The sequence below is a fragment of the Panthera leo genome, chromosome A2 (assembly GCF_018350215.1).
Source record: "Panthera leo isolate Ple1 chromosome A2, P.leo_Ple1_pat1.1, whole genome shotgun sequence".
In the NCBI taxonomy this organism is placed as follows: Eukaryota; Metazoa; Chordata; class Mammalia; order Carnivora; family Felidae; genus Panthera; species Panthera leo.
In genome coordinates, this window is record NC_056680.1 from 124,814,947 (window position 1) to 124,833,073 (window position 18,127).

Here is an 18,127-nt window from a genome sequence, read left to right on the forward strand (position 1 = left end):
TATTTTCAGTGTGTGCCTCACATGGATTGTAAGAGAAGAGATCACGTACATCAACTAATACTTACTGAAAATATGTTATGTGTCTAGAGCTATATTGGCCCATCAAAAATGTTGTGTTGCCTATAGCTATGTTATTCAATTTACAGTTTACAATCAGTAACTAAATCAACTTAGTGGCCTGACCACCTTTTTAATGACATAGTATAAAACAAAAGAGACTAGAAAAGAATAGCAGATTACAGCATGCTTCCCACATATTAAGGGTAAGTTTAATTAAATGAAATTTTGTTTCGGTGTGTGTGTGTGTATGTGTGTGTGTGTGTGTGTGTGTGCATGCACACCCATACGTGTATGTGCACACAGAGTTGGTGGAGCCTTGGAAATCAAAAGAAAACTATATGACAATGATTGATATCCTAAACTAATTTTTTAAATGCATATTAGTTATTTGTAGGACTAAAACTCACACACAATCTGTGATAACTCAGGCAATTTATAACTCACTAATAGCCACTAATTGTGCTCCACACCTGCATCCCTATGACCCTGATTGTGATTAATGAGGTCATTCATTCTTGCTGTTATCCATATAGCATATACAACCTATTTATGCTTTGAACTAACTGAAATGAGGGGAATATGGTCACACTCAATGTCTGCCAAGAATTCTACATAGTGGTTCAGTAAAATGAAGCGTCGTATTTCACTACAATGCACACAGTTTGAATGCGGAGAAGACATGTATAAATTGATTCAACTAATCAATATCTGGGTGCCTACCATATGCTAAGCATGAGAAAATTAAATATGATTATTTATACTGTGGAATTATAATAAAGTTCTACCTGCATTAGTGGTAAGTCAAAGGAGGCCACTAATTGCTATATGGGTTCAGAATGGTGAAATTCAGAGCAGACATCAAGATAATTTGAACACATTTTAAAATATTGAAAACACAGAATATCACAAAATGTGAGAAACCATTGAGGACAAAATTTCATAAGCCACCAACATACTGGCCTCACAGCAAGACGACAGACTTCAGAAGAGGTTATATGGGTTACCACTTGTATGAATATGTATTGATGAATAGAATTTATAGAAATGTATAATGTATGTTTGTATCTATTCTGTTCAGTCCTCAAAATGTTTAGAAGTGGAGGGCATACTTGCTTCTTTACCAAGTCATTACAACACCTTCATATACTTTCCAAATCGATAATTGCATGAGTTATAATAAAATAACCTGTGTCCTCCATGGTTTAATTGCAGTGTGGATGTTCAGTGGCTTTCCTCTAGGTAACAGGCAATAGCTGGACAACAGACTTTTCTCACTGCAAAGGGACAAATATTTGTGGAATGTGTTTCTCCTCCATCCTCCTCCTCTCTGCAAACTAACATTTGATAAACCCTTAGACACAGTGTGATAAGCAGGAGTGCTGTAATCAGAAATAGGCTCAGCAACACTGAAAAACAGCTTTCTTATGGAGGAATATCATCTTGCGTTTAAAGAGCTGATGAAGAGTTAGAAGAAATACCTGATCATCACTGTCTAGGCTAGTTGAATTCTGCCTGGAGAAACCAACTTTGCTTTAGAGCTTTGGTCCTCAAAAGACGGGAGGTTTTATTCTTGCCCAGTATAATCATGGTCCTTCCATCTTTGAGCTCCTTTCCAGGGATAAGTAGGATACCAAGATACTAAGTACACCTTGGGCTATTTTATCAATATTTATTTGCTGATGTGAGTGAAGCTTTCTGTTTCTTCTAGAGTTTTTATTGCTTGTAGCTATTGTTTTTCTGTTATAATTATAATAATTGTAAAATTTTCAAGAACAATTTGTAATTATAGTTCAACTCAAGATCAATAAAAACTATATTCCACATTCAGCACGTTGGTTTGTTGTCCTTGAGAAAAGACCATGGGTGGGAAACCAAGGGACCTGAGTTCTAGTTCAGCTCTGTCATGCTGCTGTGTGATCCCGAGCAAGCCCTTGGCCTCTCTGGACCGGAGTTGTCTCATCTACAAAATATAGAGCTTCAAGAAGATGTTCTCTCCTCCTTTAGACAATTAGATCTCCTTTAGTGCTAAAACTATACAACTTGGGCTTAGAACTGTCTCACCTGCAAGACCTCTGTGCTAGACTTTGTGCACTGGCTATTCACATGCTATCCACAGCCCCCTTCTCTCTTACCTTCCTTGGTCATGGGCTGGAAAGCTAACATTCTTAATTCTCAGACCCCTTGTGCTTACATGGGATAGCCATGTAAGCAAGTTCTGGCCAGTGATGTTACTTGAAGCCTCTGAGAGGAAATTCCAGAATAGCTTTAAAAAAAAAAAAAGACTCAGCTATAACATCCCTTCATCCTTTCATTCCTCTTCTATCTTCCTCCTTGGATGTGGCTATAAGCATAAAGCCACAGCATGTGACCATGAGGCACAAACATGAAGACTATGGCCATAAGCTAATGCTAGCAAAAATATGAAAGGAACCTGATCTGCAAATCCATCCCCAAACCAGCATCCCAGACCTGGCTGTTCCACATCACACTCTTGTTGCTTGAAACAAATAAATCCTTGACCAATTAAAGCACTACTAATTGGGCTTTCTATGAGCTGCAGATAAATGGAGCCATAATAAACATTAAAAATTATCTTTCCCAAGGGACACCCGTGTGGCTCAGTTAGTTGGTAATAGGGAACTCCCATGAGTTTCCCACGACTCTTGATCTCGGCTCAGGTCATGATCTCACGTAGGATCGAGCCTCACATTAGGCTCTGCGCAGACAACACGTAGCCTGCTTGGGATTCTCTCCCTCCCTCTCTCCCTGCCCCTCCCTTGCTCTCTCTCTCTCGCTCTCAAAATAAATAAACATTAAAAAAATTATCTTTCCTGAATAGTAATGATTTAGAACATACTTCAGTACACTTTAGAATTAATCCTCTTCCTAGGAATCAGTTTCCACTTTGAGATGACTTCCTTCACCTTGTTTAGAGCTTCTATGATTCCTCCTCAGCATTCAATCCCCCTCCTCCTCTAGAAGTAGTGTCAGACCCCTCCAAGTAGAGCCAATCACAGCCTCCTCTATGCCACCACCATACTTGGCACTCTCTTCTGTCTTTGCCCCACCTCATTGTATTGGGATTTACTGAGTCCAGCTTTCCTCCTTACCATGAGTCTCCAGAGGACAGTCAGCATGTCTTACCCAGCTTTGTTTACTTCAAGTATAGCTTTGAACCTGGTATACACAGAGGATCAATAAATGGTAGTTTAGTTATTTAATTTTGAATGAGTGCATTAATTCATTAATGTCATTATCATTTGGCAACCTCCTTATGGAAGTGGTTGCAGACAACTGGACTTCATGTGGATTTTTCTATACAGAGATTGCATATTCTGTCTAGACTGTGTGTATATATATGTATATATATATATATATATATATATAGTTATATAGATATATATATATAGTTATATATATATAGTCATATATATAGATATATATAGTTGTATGTATATATATATATAGTGTGTATATATATATATATATATATATATATGCAATTGACACTGTCATTCACCTCTGCATGCATTACAAACTTACTTTCAAGAGTAATTTCTTTCCAGCATCAAATCTATGACTAACTCAGCCAATCCCCCACCTTTTCTGATGCAACAATAAGATTGGTCTTAAATTTATTTGTTTACAGGAAATAAAAGATGTTATTTAAGGTCCTGAAACTTATGGGAATGAAAAATGTGAAGCTTTTCACAAGCAATAAGTAAACATTTATAGTGTTACATTTATAATGCCTGGGAGGCATGCATTATGCCTTTCCTGGGACAGCATTATAACAAATGAAGGAGATGGCAAGTTATTCATTCTTTCTGATCTATTGATTTGCTTGGCATAGCACATGGAGGAGACATTCAGAACTACGGATTGTGTGTGTTTTTAAGGCAAGGACTACCTTAAAAAGGTCAAAAAAGTAATTGAGGTGTAATAGGATTGTGTGAGATTACATTAAAGCCTACAGTTATTCAGTTTATTACATTTTGCTATGAACCACTAAAATGTCTATCTACCTAAGCAAATTGAAGCTGATTCAGTTATGCTAAGAATGCTCCGATAATTGATATTTCAGTGGACCTCATTCCCTGAAGCTATGGATAAAACATGTTTTCTTAAGGGAAGTGATTTGTCTAGTGAAAAGCACCATGGTTGAGAAAAGCATTCTGAAACTTCAAGTAATCCACATACCAAATTCACATTTGGGGCTACAACCTTTGCCTGTACTAAGAGATAACTAGTATACTGGTTGTTTTACTTCGAGAAATTTACTCTTTTTCCTTTTCTACTTAAATACGTTTATTTTAAAAGGAATTGCATAAATTTAAATAAATATGTATGCATACACAGATACACACACACACACACACACACACACACACAGCCTTCAAAAGTGTCCCAGCCTTGTACAGTATATATGTATATATTAAGGATACTGTTGTCTGAGGCTCTGAGCCTGAGGTCTGATCTTTATTAAGAAGTCAAGGCACCTGGGTGGCTCAGTCAGTTAAGTGTCAGACTCTTGATTTCAGCTCAGGTCATGATCTCATGGTTCATGAATTTAAGACCCACATCAGACTTCGCGTGGACAGTGTGGAGCCTGCTTGGGATTCTCCCCCCCCCCCCTCTCTGCCCCTCCTCTGCTCACTCTGTCTCTGTCTCTCTCTCTCTCTCTCAAAAAATAAATAAGTAAAGCTTTTTTTAAAATTCAAAAAAATAACTGAGATAAGAACACAGTAGAAAGGTGAACAGCATTAGAAACACACTGGGACTAACCTGAGACTTCTTCACTGACATATTAATGAAAACAATTAAAAAGAGAATAACTTTCTGTGAAAATGTGATTTAGTATTGTATCCACATTCCACATCAAGTTCTCTTAAATACCGTCAGATACACACATTCTACAGCTTGGCAAATAAGAGTATAGTAGAAAGAGCACAGATTTTGGAACCAGAGAGACTTGGATATAAACTCCAGCCCCATCACTTCCTATGTGATTTAGACAACTTCCATTATCTCTCTGTACTTTTCTTTCCTCACCTGCAAAATGGGCATAACAAAATATCACAATGGCATATAGTTATAGAATAGAATGTCATAATTTGAAAAAGCATACTGATGTCTCAAGATATCTATAGTTTATTTTGAAATGTTTTAAAACATTTCAACTCGGCTAGGCTGAACTGTGCCTCGCAGAATTCTCAGAAATATTCCTGGTTAGGGTGCAAAGGACGTGTGAGATTTGGAGGGTGAAAATGAAGCATCTGCCATTTTTATTTTTATGCTCAGAGTAATATGAGAGGAAAATCCAAGTAGAAGCGAACAGAACTGCTGCTAGCCTCCTCTCTTTCTGGGAGGGATTGTAGAGATCAGTGCCACCATAGCGCATGCGAAAGATGTAGAGGTAGTGATTCCTACCGCATTGCCATTCAACTTGCTGATTTGGTGGATTTGGCCTGTGCAGGAGACAGAAGGACCATGGAATACCATCAACTTAATCAGATGGTCACTCTGGCTGCAGGTGCTATTCCAAAAACAGCATCATTGCCAAAGCAAATCAACAAATCCCTTAACTCCTGATATGCCGTTATTGATCTGGAAAGTGCTTTTTTCTATTTACCTGTTAATAAAGGCCATCAAGAGTAGTTTGCTTTCAGCTGAAAAGGCCAGTAATTTTCCTTCCCTATCCTATTTCAAGGGTATAATAACTCCCAAACCCTAGTCTGTAGGAATCTCAATCATCTTTTCCACTCTGCAGAACATCATCCTGGTTCATTAGGCTGATGGTATGTTGACTGGATCTGGTGAGAAGTAGTGACTATTCTAGACCTGTTATTAAGATACTTACATGCCAGAAGGTAGAAAATAAATCCCACTAAAATGCATGGGTTTCCTACCTTGATCAAAAATTGAGGGATGCAATGGTCTAGGGCATGTGGACATATCTCTTCCAAGGTGAAGGGCACGTTGTTGCATCTGGCCCCTCCTACCACTAAGGAAAGACACAATCCTCTAATGAGCCTCTTTGTACTTTGGAGACGATTTATACCTCATCTGGGGACATTAACTCCATCACATTTACCCAGTGATACAAAAAGTTCCCAGTGTTGAGTGAAGGCCCAGACAAGAGGAGGGTCCCCAGTAAGTCCAGGCTGCCATGCAGGCTGCTCACTTACGGCACAGTACCGATAAGCATGGACAGTGCTTGAAGTGTCAGCAAATAGGGATTCTGTGTGGAGCGTTTGGCAAATCTCCATAGATAATCATAGTGCAGACCCCAAGGATTTTGGAGCAAAGCCACAGATTCTCTGCAAGTAACTACTCTCCTTTGCAGAAACAGCTTATAGACATCTATTGGGCCTTTATAGAGATGGTTGATCAGGGGCCACCAAGTCACCATGTGTCCTGAGCTGCCTATCGTGTCCTTGGTCCTGTCTGACCCACAAACAATCAAGTTGAGAATGCACTACAGCACCCCATCATCAGATGGAAGAGGTATATTTATTTGAGATCGAACTCCTAAAGTAACTAGTATGTTCCATGGGGAAGTACAGTCCCTACTCCTGCTACATTGCCTTCTCTCACTCAGCCCACCTATGTGGCCTCATGGGAGTTCTCTATGACCAGCTAACTGACGTGGTTGAAAGTCAGGATGGTTTTGCAGGTGGCTCAGCATGACATCTAGGTACCACCTAGAAGTGGACTGCAGCACTCCAGCCCCACTTTGAGATAGCCCTGGAAGACAATGCAAAGGGAAATCTTTCCAGTAGGCAGAAAGATGAGCAGTGCACCTGTTCATCTTGCCTTGGATTGATGGCCAGAGGCACTGGTCTACAACAATCAATGGGTCTTCAACTCAGTATGGCTTTCCTGCATATGGCTCCTGGCAGCTAATTCTGGAGGCTGGTACTCCGTAGAGGGGACTCAATGTTCCCATGCTCCCTTTTGTCAGAGCTGATGTTGTCAATGGGTTTAGATTTTTCCTGAATCAATGGGGCAAATTTTGTGCCAGCAAAATTCTGTCTCCTGCTTAACATAAAGTCAGCTTTTAGCTGAATAGAAATTTCTGAATGATTTCCAAATAAAAGCAATATTTCTGAATGATTTCCAAATAAAAGCAATAAAAGATGTATGAAAAATCTGACCATGGCTGCACATGACACTGACTCCCAGAGATTTGCAGGAAGTCAGAGTCTGGCCTCAGGTCACCAGATATCATAATCATCTCCCCATTTACCTTACTGAGGACAGCCTCCAAAGAGAGACTCACAGAGGGTCATGGCCCCACATAGCTCTCAATCCCAGCCTCAAGAGCTCCCCTATAGCCAAGGTTCCACCAGGCCACATCCCAGAACACACCACAGAGCTTTCCCCACTGTTTTGCCTGGAGCCCAAACCAGCACCTGAGAATGAATGCAGAACTTTGGGGGCACAGGAAGAGGGGAGAATAAGCCAAAAAAGAAATCACACACAATGTTTATTAAAAAAAATTTTTTTGTCAAACATCACCAAAGTAAATACCCATGTACTATTTCTTATATTCAATAATGTTATTGTTGTGCCATTTTGTCATTCTCCTTTCTCTCTCTCTGCCTCTCTGTCTCTCTCAATCTGTGTGTGTGTGTGTGTGTGTGTGTGTGTGTGTGTGTGTGTGTGTGTGTGTTTAGAAATTCATGATGGAATAGAAAAGAGAAAGAGCTTTTGGGAGAACAATAAATTTTGCAAAACTCTGTCCTTAACCTTTCTAATCTTATAAATCCAACTGCTGACTCAGCTCTCCGCTGGTTGTCTTACAAGCATTCCAAATGTAACAGAAATCGTGATTCATCATTTCCTACCCCAGACCTGCTCCACCCCTATCTTCCTCATCCTAGGAAATGACACCACCATCCACTCATTGTTCAGCATGAAAACTCTGGAATCAACCTTGATTCCCTCTACAATGGGACCCTTTACAAAAAGAAGGTTTAGAAGGAAGACTCAAAACAGAAGGGGCCATGATAGCATGACAGTTATGAATATGGAGGATCCTGGGTTCACTGCTGGCTAGCCAGCTCATGAGGTTTGTGAATGTGGGCAAGACACCAACTGCTCCAACCTTCAGGTTTAAAATATCAAGATCACAACAGTGTCTACGACTCCACAGTTGCTGTGAGAATTAATGACCTCAGTGTGGCGTCTGTCCAAGGCCAGCTCACCTAGGGCACTAGGGAGTAAGCCTGTTTCTGGTTCATGGTCTCCTCCATGCAGTGATGGTGGAAAGACAGAATGAGCTACATGACTTTTCACCTACAATCAGCTGAGCAGCATCAGCGGGAGAAGACTCCTACCATAATTACACTTGGATTTACATGCTCTTACCAAATCCTTTTCCTTGTCTATTCCCTCTTCTAACTGTACACATTTGAAACCAGAGCCCCTCTGGGGGTGGGGTACATGGTGCTGCCTCCTTCCATGCTCACACTAGGCTTTGATACCCACCTCTCTGTGTCATGCAGCCACTATGATATGGACCCTAGTTTATGTTCTTTGCCTGTCTTACTTGGAGCCTGTGATGTCTCCTCAGTGGATGTGACTTAATAGTTTGCTTAATAAAATGAGTATTTTCAGATGATAAATCCAAAATTATAATAACTTCTGGCATTAGTAAGAAGTTTTCCACCATGCTAGAAATATGCGTTCTAATTAAGTATCAGAAGCAGACGTATTATCATTTCAGGACCAAGTGTTTCATGCTATTTCACTCACTGATGAAGCATATGAATGATATGAAATGAATGGTGAATGGTAGGAAAAATTTTTAAGATAAACCCAATATAACATATACATTGTGGAGTGCCTGGGTGGCTCAGTCGGTTAAGCATCCGACTTTGGCTCAGGTCATGATCTTGTGGTCCGTGAGTTCAAGCCCCATGTCAGGCTCTGTGCTGACATCTCGGAGCCTGGAGCCTGTTTCGGATTCTGTGTCTCCCTCTCTCTCTCTGCACTGCTCCTGCTCACTCTCTCTCTCTCCCTCCCTCCCTCTCTAAAATAAATGAAACATTTTTTTTTAATTAAAAATATACACATTGTTTTAAAATACATCAATAGGGTAATTATATTTTAAAGCACTGTTAAAAATATATTTATCATTTATATATATATATAAATACAATCACGAAAGATTATTAATACACTGTAAAATGTTATATGAATAATTTATGAAATGAGTAAAACTAGAAGTAGGTTTTTATTATTCAATAAGGTCCGTGCCCCTTACAATATTACTTTTATGTACATATTATCTCTACTATGAAAGACCAAGAAACCTTGTTAAGATTCCTAGCTAAGGGGGAATTTATGCTAAGGTAAATGCCCCTTAATTTACCAACAATTGGTACAACAATTTAAATACAATTGGAGAAATAGAAAGGTCTATAATTAGACTAAAAAAAAAAGAAGCATGACTTGGATCCCTAGAGCAGACCCACCTGGACTTTGGGGCATGTTTTCCTAGCCTGGGATTAGTCATCTGGCCCTGACTTTACAGCTTATTACAAAGACTAATTTTGTCTTTCATAATTGCCTGTATCCCACTTGACTGGCGCATTCTGTACAGAGTCAAAAATGCACCCTGTCAGGTCAGATCATTCAGCAATGAATCCTGCAATAAAAGGTACAAGAGGTACTAATTTGTCTAAGTACAAATAATGTTTTCCGGACAATCTCTCAACAAGCAGAATCTAAATAATGGTGAAAATCTCAGTATTGTGAATTAATGTCCTATGGCCTCATTTTATCCACCCTTGACCAGAATGAGAATTTCGAAAAATAAATCTCTGAAAGTCTACAGCCGGCACTAACAGAAAGACCATAAGGTCCTACTGAAGATAAACGATTTCACAGAACGCCACCATCAGATGAGGTCATGCTGGGATCACGTCAGTGAGATAAAAGTGAGACTCCTTTGAAATTTTTTCTGAGTGCAGACAAAAACAAGGATACTGGCAAACCCATGAAAATAATCAAATATCTCCCTCCCTCAGCTACCATGAGTGACCACTGCCTTTTTGCCAATTTCATCTATAGCTTCACTCCATTTCTCCCACCTCCTAGATAAAAAGCATTAAGTTACCCAAGCATAGATTTAATTGTACTTCCTTACAGTATCCAATCCAGAAGAGAACTTGGCTTCTTTAAACACTCCACAAAATCACCTAACACAGGCTTACATCCTGACTCGCTTCCTGGTGTGGTCTGCTTTGCTGAAGCAAGTAACAGACAAATCTGTTCCACTACAGATGTGTTCTCAGGGAACTCTGGCTCTGGACAGCGTTAACATCAAGAGCTACACTGAGTCCTCCGACCCAAAAATAATCCAAAGACAGGAGAAACAGAAGAAATTAGAAACAGAAAGAGCAATGATCACTCACTAGATACGTGTCAGAAGGAATTTGCACAAGGTTGTCTTTATTTGACACACCAACTCCATGAGTTTTTTCCTTCCCTGACAGCCTCTGAGCAATCCCTCAGCAGGCCTTGTTAGCTGCACCTCACAGGACGTCCCAAACCTGACCCTTCCTCATCTCCACGGCATATACCAAGCCCAGCCATCCTCAGGCACCACCTGCTCTATTGCCCCAGCCCGTGGACCTCAGCTGTGGCCCCCAGCCCCCTCCCACAGTCCCTTTGTCTCACCACAGCCAGGGGGCACTTTACAAACAGGAAATATGTATGTACACATAATACTGAGTTTATGAAAAAGTGTTCAGTATCAACAAGCAACTCCACATTTTCAAATTAAAGTAACATGTTGCTCACAGGGTAGTGCTTGGCACAGAGTGACTCCACAATGAATATTTATTATATACATGAGAAGCGATTTTTCATCTAACAATTGGCAAAGATTTAAAAATAGAAATTCACAGTACTGGCAAGGGCTCACAGAAGTAGCACTCCACACACTTCTGGAGAGATTGTGCATTTTATTAGAACAATTGTCTCAAAAGTCTCAAACGTCCATACACTTTGAGTCCTTTTGAGTCCAAAAAGGACTTTCTTTCCCAAAATCAGAAAGGCAGAAAGGACTTTCATATTTAGACTTTTGAGTTACGGATTTAATTAAGGACGTGCACAAAGCTGTATTTATATTCAGTAGTCCAGGCATTTTAACTGGCATTTTTTAACCTTACATGTCCAAGAATGGATATTTTTTAGGTTATAAAAATTCATCATGAAATTAAAAGATGTTTTTCTGTATTCATTCCCTATTGCTGCCATAATGTTTACCACAAACTGTGGCCTAAAACACACAAACTTATGATCTTAAGTAAATGGAGGATAGAAGTCAGAAGTGGATCTCACTGGACCAAAATCAAGATGTCAGCAGGGCTGTGTTCCATCTTGAGACTCTAGGAAAAAAATCCACTTCCTTGTCTTTTCTAGCTTCTACAGAGTCCAACATGTAAGATACCTACATTTTTACATTTTTTGACTCATGGCCTCTCCCCCCATCGTCAAAGCCAATAGCTCATCATTTTCAAATCTCTCTCCGGTTCCCACCTCCTTCTCTGCCTCCCTCTTCCCTTTAAGAGTGTATCAAGCTCACTTCCGTAACCCAGAATAACATCCTAATTTTAAGGTCAGCTGATTGGCAACTTAATTCTTTCTGCAACCTTAATTCTCCCTTGCTAGGTAACATAACATAGTCAGAGGTTCTGGCGATTCAGCAGTGGACATTTTTGGAGAGCCACTATTCTGCCTACCACAGGGGGTAAGAAAATTTTGATCTCACTTCTAAGCAAATGATGACCCTTCCAACCTACAGGTTGTTTTTCAAACTTCAAAAGAAGTCTGGAATCTGCAGCCTCAGACTGCAGACAAGGAAGAAGACTTCTCAGCATGCAGTGTATCTTCTTGATGACCATAGTCATGGTGGCTGGGAATCGGCATTGCTCTTATTGCTTGAAATCTAAATATTCAGGCAACTAAGGTGGCCTGACCAGAGACCTGGTGGGTATTTGACCCTCAGCCTGTAGGTTCAGTCTACTCGAAGCAATCAGGAGAGGAAGAAGTTCAGAAGTTGAGTTCCTAGGCCATCTGAGAGTCAAAACTGAGGAAACAAAATTCAAACACAAAATCCATGCAGCAAAAGTAGGGTTGATGCTGTGAGGACAAGCCAGTGGCAGGAGCCAAGTATAACTGGGATGGAACTGGAATTTAGTATCCAAAAAATGGGCACATTCAGCCCACTGTGCGCCTACTTGCCAACTGCTATCATGGTGTTTTGGCAGGTCAGCCTGGCTTAACCTTTTTTTTTTTTTTTTTTATAGTATTTTTTTTTTTATTTTTTTTAACGTTTTTTATTTATTTTTGAGACAGAGAGAGACAGAGCATGAACGGGGGAGGGGCAGAGAAAGAGGGAGACACAGAATCGGAAGCAGGCTCCAGGCTCTGAGCCATCAGCCCAGAACCCGACGCGGGGCCCGAACCCACGGACTGCGAGATCGTGACCTGAGCTGAAGTCGGACGCTCAACCAACTGAGCCACCCAGGCGCCCCAGCCTGGCTTAACCTTTAGTGCAAGTTTGGCTGACATCATTTTTCTCAGGGCAGAAATGAAAACTGCACCATTGTTTTGGTTAATTTTCCTTTTTCTCCCACAGATTAAAGAACCTCAGAGTTAGAAGATGGAACTTTGGCCCCATGCCTCATAGTAATCCTAAAGTGAAAGTAGCATTTAGAGCCCCTGGCAGAGTCCTCCTCCCCCAGCACTTCTGCAAGTGACTCACTTTCAGTGCATACACACAAAGGGGACATGAGATGGAAACCAGCATCTAATGCACACCACTCACACATTTCCAAAGAATCCATATCGCACTGATCCCCTTTCCATCCAGGTATCACCATGCATTTTCTTTCTGGCAATAATGGAATGACATTGGTGAAGGAAACAAGCATGAAACTTCTAGCTTATTCTGTTGTGGTTCAGAGAAAAGAGATTTTGTGTTCAGCCCTCTGACTATCTGAGTAATGTGTTCCCTTGATTTGAATGAATAAAGAAGGGGGGAGAAAAAACTACAGCTAACTTCATACTAAAACACGGAAAGTGGGAAGGATTGTATGGGGTAGAGATGAAGGAAGAAAGGCAGCTCAGCTAATTCGATTTTTCCCAAACAAAGGATCAAGAAAACAAAAGCCCAAATCTTTACTGTAAACTACTGGGTACCAGAATCCTAAAATTCTTAGGACTTTTGCAGTAAGTTACTGATAAGCGAAAAGAAACCAGATCAGTGTAGAACAGTCTTGAGACTCCATCACAAACACTGGTCTCCCTTCCCGTACTGTCTGTTGTGACTGGCTGGTGGGAAAACAAATTCTCTCCTTTCGGCTGTGAACTAAGCTGACAAAAGAAACATTTCCTTCTATCCCGGCCTCTGCTTTGTCCCAGTGCTCAGGCTCAGGGCCCTGGGGCCAAGCTCAGGGGTGAGACTTCTCTTCACCGCATGAAGGAAGCAGTGTTGAAAGCAAAGTATTTGATTTCAAGAGAGGAAGGCCTGTTCTCAAGGCCCAAACATTTAACTGTAAAATGTGTAAATGGTGCCATGGAATTCTGGCTGTGGTATGTGTCAAGCTAAGAAGGCAACATGCCATCTTGCCACTCTATGTGACACAGAGGTACAGAGAGGCTGAGATAGATAAACACATACACAAGGTTGTTCGTTGCGATATTAAAATAAGGGAGCCGCTCAGAGAATTTCCCTGCTGTTGAAAAATTAGAACCACCATTGTATAAAAGCCATGGACATTTTGGCTTGATATCATCATCAACTAAGCAGCAGTTATAATAATTTGTTGCTGGAAATGCATAAAGATAAGGGAATATCTTGGTTTTCCATTTAACAGGTTTCTGAAAATGCGGAAAGAAGGGTTTTGTACGTGAAATCATATTAGGCATGGCCCTACTTAATTTTTTCTGTAGCACATATGACCTTCTAGTATTTAATCCACTTATTTGTTGCATTTATTGTTTATTGATTCTTTCCCTCCTATTGCAACAGGAAGATCTTTGCATCTGGCGGCTACAGCCACTGCTGTGGTTGTCGGCCCAGGACCCAGCTCACACCTCGACCCCAGGGCTTCCTACTCCACATTTACATATTTACCACTCTACCCCCAAAAGCCTGGGGTGCTCAACTCTAACACTTCATTATCCTAAAGGTGTTACAGGGATATTTAGTCCCCAAACAGGGAGAAGGTTATTCCTTTTACCAACCCTTCTCTGCAACTGTGATCCTTCATTGACATGACGTTACCCACACAGACATGCCCTGATTTACTATTTCGACCTCAGAATTTTTCAACAACTGATGCTTATTGAGCACCTACTATGTGCAAGATACTGTCCTGGGTGCTGGGGATATAAATAGACAAAACAGACAAAAACTTCTGAATTCATTCAACTTATATTTCTTAAGTACCCATTGAAATTGATCCCATATGCAATACCCCTCTATCAATTTACCCTATATGTCTAACTCCATGCTTACAATCAATCCCACATTAAAGTCTCAACCTGACACTAAGTTCTCATGTTTGCCTTTAACATAAGCAGACAACAGGACCTATAATACTCCAGATCTCTAGGGTTTTTGTTAAAGTATCTTACTTCACACTTAGCGTAAATGAACAGGTGCTCGCCTCCCATAAAGCCCTGGGGAAGGAATCATTGAATGTGAATATCACAGATTGCACAAACCTCATTTTTACTTCAGGGAGACTCCTCACACTCCCAAAGTAACCACCAAAAAGCCAGATTGAACTATTATGGAATTCTGGAATAAGTTTCCTAATCCTTTGAGAAATCTCTGTCAATCTGCTTCCATCTGACCATACTGGTCCATGATCCAACCAGGCAAACCACTGGAGGTTTTTAGTTGGAGTGTCATTTATATGCCAAGTCATAGTAACTATCTCGAAAATATTAGGAAAAGTCAATACAATGAAAAGCTTTCCCTTGTCTCATTCTTGAAATTCTTCTCCAGCTTAACCCAATTGCGTAAGTCACTTAGAGGCCTTTAAACAAAATGAAATCCTAATGACGTCTCTGCCATGAATAATTAATTGTTCATGTACAATCTTCTCAATAAAATCCATTCTCATTAGATTAGAGGTTTCCTCAAGATGTGTGGGTTCATTATGGACATTTTTACCTCCTTCTTGTATCTTTCTTTCTTTGTCCATCTGGCAGCCTTCCAAAGAGGAAGAATTGGAAGGCATTTGAAGATCTTTGAGAAGTGGTCAAATGTCTTACTATTTCAGAACATAGTGGCTTAACTGACAGAGTAAACAACAGATAGTGAAGGACTAAACTTACCACAGTACTGAAGGGTAGTTTGGTCTTTGGGTGGGAAAAGGGGGAGTAGGGAAGGCATGCTTAGCCGTCTTCTTAGAAACTGACTTTTTCGTCCATGAGTCTTCTGCCTTCATGAGAAAACCTTAGCGACCAGAAAGCCTTGGGAAGAAAGAAACATAATAAGATCTTGTAATTTCTTTTCAGATTATGGAATGTAAGGTCATAAACACAATGGGAGAAACATTAGAGGTCGTCTTCCACTCATTTGACAAACTGCTGAATGCTGTCATCTGTTACAGTTCTAACCCCTGGACAATAGTGAACCTTGTCTCTATCCCCTTCACAACCCTGCCTTTCCATTCTTCCCTCCTTCAGCCTCACACACAGATGTGTTCAATTCTGCCAACTGTATTGCCGAATTAAGTCAGACTTATTAAATCTATGTTTGAATTTTTAAAACTACTCTAGGGGCGCCTGGGTAGCTCAGTCAGTTAAGCATCCAACACTTGATTTCGACTCAGGTCATAATCTCGTGATTCATGAGATCGAGCCCTGCATCTGTGCATTCAGCACAGAGCCTGCTTGGGATTGTCTCTCTCCCTCTCTCTCTGCCCCTCCCCCACTCACACATGCATGCACACATGGTGCTCTCTCTGAAAATAAATATTTAAATAAATACAAGTAAAACTACTCTAGAAGAAGAAAGGATCTCATCTCTAACTTGAAACACACTTTCTATTTTTCTCCTAAACATTGGATGAGGCCTAATTATCATTCCTGCTCATAGTCATGGTCTAAAAGAACACTTAGGCATAAAACAGACTTGGCAGATACTAGACACAGATTTTTCTTTCACAACTTTTTTACATAATTATATTCATCCGATAGACAAGATTTTGTATTCTGTTCTGTCTTCTCTAGCGTGTCATATGCCATTTTTGAGGGTAACAACCACTGTTTAGAAAAGCTGCATAATATTCTGCTGGGCGGACACACTCTAACAAACAATTCTCTTTTCTTTCCATTTTTCATTACTATCAATTATATTTCAATGAGCAATGTCTTTCTGTATAAAACTTTCCCACTATTTAGTATTATTTCTATAGGTCCAACTCTTAGAAGTATAACCACTGAATTAAAGGATAACATTTAGGTTGTTGAGATATATTGTGAAAAACTTTCCCAAAACACTACTCCAATTTATCCTCCTACATTTCCTATTCAAATTAACTTTCAATTTAAGGTGTGTCAACAGAAGAGGCAGACTTTAAATGTTTATTGTGAAAGGTATCTTACATACAGAAAAATATATAACATACACAGTTTAAGGAATAATACTAAACACTTGTGTACCCATCACCCAGTGTAATAGAATATTTTGAAAACCTTAGAAGCCCCCTTTGTATATTGTAGCACCTACAGACATATCTCATAATCTCATTAGCTTAAAATACGTATACAGACACATACATTTATATTCCATTCACATCACAGCCTATGCAGCCTAAGAAACACTCTTTGATATAATTTTGGGGCATTTCCATCTTACAATTTTACCATCTGAGATCTTTTTTTCTGCCTGTAGTCAAGTGTGACAAATAAGAGAGAGGGCACAGAGAACTGACATCCACTTTTAACTGCCTTTCTCAAGAAGTGACACATCTCTGCTTTCTTTGTGAGAACTGCCACATGCCCTCAACTTCACCATAAAGGAGGCTGGCCGACATGGTCTTTCTTTATACCCAAACGGTGCTGTCTGCTGCCTCTGGCTTCTGCAACAGCACCTTTCCCCAAGACAGAACCCCTTCCTGACTTTTGTTAATCACTCCCTTGCCTTTCTTTAGTGTTAAAAAAAAAAAATTGCCTAGGAAGCACAAACCTAATTGTGTGAGGGAAACACAGAAAATCATATTCATTCCAGACAAACAGCTATTGTTGATGGAATTCTCAGATGCATTCCTTCTGTCATCATTTTTTAAATTACTGCCTTCTATATGCAAAATCTATAAGGAAAGATGCAATTAATTTTCATGATGCCACATAATACTTGGCTCCATCGGTCCATCAGCAAAATTCCCTCATGAGAAAATTCTAACTGCAATCAAGGAAGCAAATATCTCCCAAGAGCTCCTGGGAGAAATAGCTGATTCTAGGGCTGGGGCAGGACATATACAAGATGAGCCTGGAACACCTTGTTTTGCCAGGAAGGCATAAGGAAATGTTCAAAGGGAAAATCTCAGTGATGAGAGTATGTCAAAGGGACACCGGAGCCAACTAAACGCATTCCCAATGGCCAAAGCTGGAATAATATGAGCAACAAAATAAAGTAGTATTGGATTAAAACCCAATGTATAAGATAGGTAAAGATCCATGAGTCCAACTGATGTAAGTAAATGATTGGAAAAATAAATGGGAAAGAGAGACAAATATTTCATGTAGAAGAACTCTAAATAATTTATGTAGATACTCATCTATAAAATGGTAGAGCAGACCCTACTATTTAAGTACAGGATGTACATGGTGACTTCCTTCCAAAGAGCAGAGTATGGAAAGGGAGTAACTCTACAGTGGAGAAATCTGACAAACACTACCTCAAGCAGGTGATCATGGTTAACTTCAAGAGCGATAAGTCGTGTTGATAGTGTGTACTCTTGATGTGATGTGAGGAAAAGGGCAATTTACCTCTGTGCTCATCCCCCTAAACACACACAACCCTACTATA

General features: G+C 40.0%; 1 long non-coding RNA gene across 1 annotated transcript in view; it reads right to left on the reverse strand.

The window, feature by feature from the left end:
• The window catches only part of LOC122213526, a 34,646-nt gene extending 19,086 nt beyond the window's left edge, over positions 1-15,560 (reverse strand). The window contains exon 1 of the long non-coding RNA XR_006199560.1: positions 15,427-15,560. This is a non-coding gene — a long non-coding RNA (uncharacterized LOC122213526). The remainder of the gene's footprint in view (positions 1-15,426) is intronic.
• Between the last annotated feature and the right edge of the window lie 2,567 nt (positions 15,561-18,127).